This window comes from Protobothrops mucrosquamatus, unplaced genomic scaffold (assembly GCF_001527695.2).
Source record: "Protobothrops mucrosquamatus isolate PMUCROS unplaced genomic scaffold, P.Mucros_1.0 scaffold3428, whole genome shotgun sequence".
Taxonomy (NCBI): Eukaryota; Metazoa; Chordata; class Lepidosauria; order Squamata; family Viperidae; genus Protobothrops; species Protobothrops mucrosquamatus.
In genome coordinates this window covers 45,709-49,654 of record NW_015389408.1, presented here as the reverse complement: position 1 = coordinate 49,654, position 3,946 = coordinate 45,709, and the positions used below count along the sequence as shown (strand labels likewise).

Genomic DNA, 3,946 nt, shown 5'->3' with positions numbered 1-3,946 from the left:
CCACAGCCAGCATTGCTGACTGTGGAATTCTGGGAGTTGAAGTCCACATGCCTTAAAATTGTCAAGGTTGAGAAACACTGGTCTACACAGTATTTTCTCTGCAAACACTTCTTACCTCCCCCACCCACCAGCCTTCCACATCTTTGCCACGCCTACTCTCCCTTCACTCATCTCGACTAAGCCCCTCCTCTTCTTCTTTTCTCCAATCAACAATGTACACGGATAGGAGAACCTTACAAATAGTTAGCTGCCGATCCCTACGCCCGATAGAAGCATTCGAATTAATTTCCCCGCAATCAATACAGAAAAGTTCCTCACTCTCGTTCCTTTCCTATCAGGCTTCCGTGACTTTTTTTTAAATCACACTTCACCGTACAGTGAGAGAGATTTCCCTCCTTACAAAAGGATAACAGTTCAGGCAAATGAGTAGGACACCCAAATGGAAAATGGAAAAGTCGTCCGTTGCTTTCCATTGCATTCTGGGACGGGTAGTTTCCCGAAACTTCAGACCTCATCTCCGAGTGGCGCGAGTGCGCAGAGGAGGAGACTACAACTCCCAGATGCCTAGGCCAACCTCTGGCTCTGTGGACCTGGCGAGCAGCCCCGGGGAAATGGGAATGGGCTTGGAGAGGCGGAAGGCGGCAAGTGCAACCTCCGGGGCTCTGCCGCCCTCTTGACCGCGGCTGGCTGGATCAGGAGGCGGGAAGCGGGGCTGGCGCCGTCTTGGGCTGCTAGGGGACGAGTAGAAGTTCAGGCGTAGTTTGCCTTCCCTTGTTGCAGGTAAAAGAAGAGGAAGGGGGAGGAAGATGAGCGGCGAAGGGAGCAGGTGGCTGGCTGGGCTGGAGATGAAGGGTCGGGGAGGGGGGTTGCTTTGAGCCGGAGTGGGGGATCTGCCTCCTTGTGGGGAAGCCTGGACTGAGTTTTGCCTGGACTCTCCCTTCTTTTACTGCCAACTCAGCCTGGGAGTCTTTGGGACGGGATGAGCAGCGGTCCATGGGATCTTCTGGACAGGTTGGCTGGGGATGATGGGAGGCTAGTGGGTGTGAAGTCCTTGGTGCTCCCTGAGCTGGGTGGTGTGCTTGCAGACGTTGCACTGCCAACTAGGGTGTGCTTAATTCCGACCTCGCACTCAAGTGGTACCAAGTAAAAGTTCAAAGACCAAAATGAAACACAAGAGGCTGTCGTGTATAATAAAGGATGCGTGATCGCTGTGCTTTTGAAGGGTGTGTAAATGTTGCATCTCCTTACTGATGACTGATCTGTTTGAATGCCAAGCTTCCATGAATTCTCTGGCGTTCTTGGATTTGGTTTGATGAAATGACCTGGCTGGGTAATGAAATGTCTCTAAGCCAGTGTTTCTCAACCTTGACAATTTTAAGGCATGTGGACTTCAACTCCCAGAATTCCACAGCCAGCATTGCTGGCTGTGGAATTCTGGGAGTTGAAGTCCACATGCCTTAAAAGTGTCAAGGTTGAGAAACACTGCTCTAAGCCAATAGTCCAGTTCAGATGCCATTAAGATCTCCACAGTTCAACCCTGAACTATAGATATTCTCTTCTGTTGAAACTAGTGAGTCCTGACAGACCCATTCTAGGAACCCATTGCAGCTCACTGAAGCAGGTGACCGAATTGTATTTGGTTTGTACAAGGGACTGAATCAAACTTTTCTCAAACAGGTGGGGCACCTGTCCCCATCCCACAGAGCATAGTGAAGGAAGCAAGAATCCCATAGATATCCATTGGGAGTTTTAACACAGAAATTAGGGTAAGGGTTCTCCTTTCCAAAATTTCAGGAATCTCCAGACTTTTCTTGTTAGTGTGCTCATTAAGTTTTGAATCTTTTCTTGAGCTTCTTGTATCCCAGATTAAGCTGCCATTTAGCTATTAAATTTTTGCTCATATTTAGCTAATATGAGATTAGCTACTAATAAACTATTCTTTTTGTTGATTGTTCTTCCCATTTTTTTCTCAGTGTCCCTTGCAAACTTTCACAACGGTTTTCTGCAACATGCTATACCACAGAAAACCTCATAAGATTAACCTTCGAGCTAAGGAGGTTAAAGAAATTGTTGGTCTAACACCAAATTAAATGCATTGTCTAAACCCAGCCATATTATTCAGTGTTGACAAACCTGCAAGATTTAACTGGGTACACAAAAGTGGAGTAAATTCTACTGTGGTTTGCTATGGCAAGTTGTGAACTCAGCCAGATAGTATCTATTCAATAACAGATTAAGCAAGTCTTAATGTGTGAACTTTCTCGCAGTCTATACATGCAACCATTAGTATTTGTATCTGCTACTTGTGTAAATTGTGTAATCTGTAGGAAACCTGGTATGGTTGATTGTGAGATGCAATTCATTAAAAAGATTGGGTATGCATTAACTGGGCATTTTTGATATACAGTTGCATTTATTTTACAACCATTGGGATTAAATTCAGTCCACTGCTGAGGTCTTGGAAATCATGATTTGATTTCTGAACAGAATTATTTCTGCAGCTTTTTCAGTCTGCTTACTTTATGTTAGAAAAAGTTGCTAATTTCTGAGTCTGTGTGTATTCATAACTTTGTTTTAGCATATGCTGCAAAGGCAGTTGCCTTCTGGTTGAGCTCCTTCTGCCGTGTGCATCTCTTATTAAAGTGTTCCCATGCAACAAATTTGGGAAACAACTAAAGAGCAATTAAAATAATATGCCACTCTGGCCTCTCAGGGTATAAAGTGACTTCATATAGCCATTTAGAAAATTCTGTGTCAAAGCTGAATGTCTGATTTTAGACTTTTTATATTGGCAGCTGGTTACTTCCACACCATGGAATGTACTTCCCTTCAGAAGAGCATTACAATTTGTCCTTTTTAGCCAGAGTACTAATAAAGCTTGTTATATGAGCATGAAGTATTACTTTTTTATTCAAAGTGGTATGTGGTAATGACCAAAAGAACTACTGTAAAATCCTTCTCTGGCCCCTTATAGATCGGTCTGGCCCCTGAATAATTTTGTATTTCACATGGCCAGTGTTTTTTATTTTATTTATTTATTTTTCACATTTCTGAAATACACACACATACACACACACGCACACACATACACACGAGTGATTAAAAACTATTAAACTAGTGAAAAGGCAAAGAGAGGGCTTTCAAAAGACTAACCAGCCCCGTGGTTGGGTGCTCCTCTGGGCTCCCCACGCGTGGCCATAGAGCCATGTTTTAATTCCTTTTTGGAAGGGTCAGGAGAGTGGGGACCTGCCTCACCTCTGGGAGAATAATATGCCACAGGGCAAGGGCAACAGCAGAAAAGGTTCTCTTCCTAGACTCCACCAGTCAGAGTTCTTTAACTGACAAGGTCTGCTACATACTTTCCCTGCCTGACCGGGTGAGATGATTGATAAAAACTTCTAGTGTTGGAACATTCACAGCTTCTGGAGGCAGGTTGTTCCATTGATTAATTGTTCTAAATTTCCTGACAGTTAGAACAATTAATCAGTGGAACGATCTGCTTCCAGAAGCGGTGAATGCTCCAACACTGGAAGTTTTTAAGAAGAGACTGGACAGCCCTTTGTCCGAAATGGTATAGGATTTCCTGCCTGAGCAGGGGGTTGGACTACATGATCTCCAATGTCCCTTCCAACTTTTATTTATTTTTATTTATTTATTTATTTATTATTGTTATTATTGTTTTGTTATTGTTGTTGTTGTTGTTATTATTATTATTATATAATGGGGCAAAGATGGTTCCACAGGTAACCTGCCGCAGGTTACCTCCCATCGGCCGGTACGCTCCCACAGAGTGGGTCTCCTCAGGGTGCCGTCAGCCAGACAGTGCCGGCTGGCGACCCCCAGGGGGAGGGCCTTCTCGGTGGGAGCCCCCACCCTCTGGAACGAACTACCCCCAGAGATCCGGGTGATCCCGGATCTCCCCTCCTTCCGCCGCGCCCTAAAGACA

General features: G+C 44.8%; 1 protein-coding gene across 1 annotated transcript in view; it reads left to right on the top strand.

Moving 5' to 3' along the window:
* Nucleotides 1-611: 611 nt before the first annotated feature.
* SEC11C (SEC11 homolog C, signal peptidase complex subunit) overlaps nucleotides 612-3,946 on the top strand; it is a 16,912-nt gene continuing 13,577 nt past the window's right edge. The window contains exon 1 of the mRNA XM_015826997.1: nucleotides 612-780. The gene's annotated coding sequence lies outside the window, so the exon portion shown is untranslated. The remainder of the gene's footprint in view (nucleotides 781-3,946) is intronic.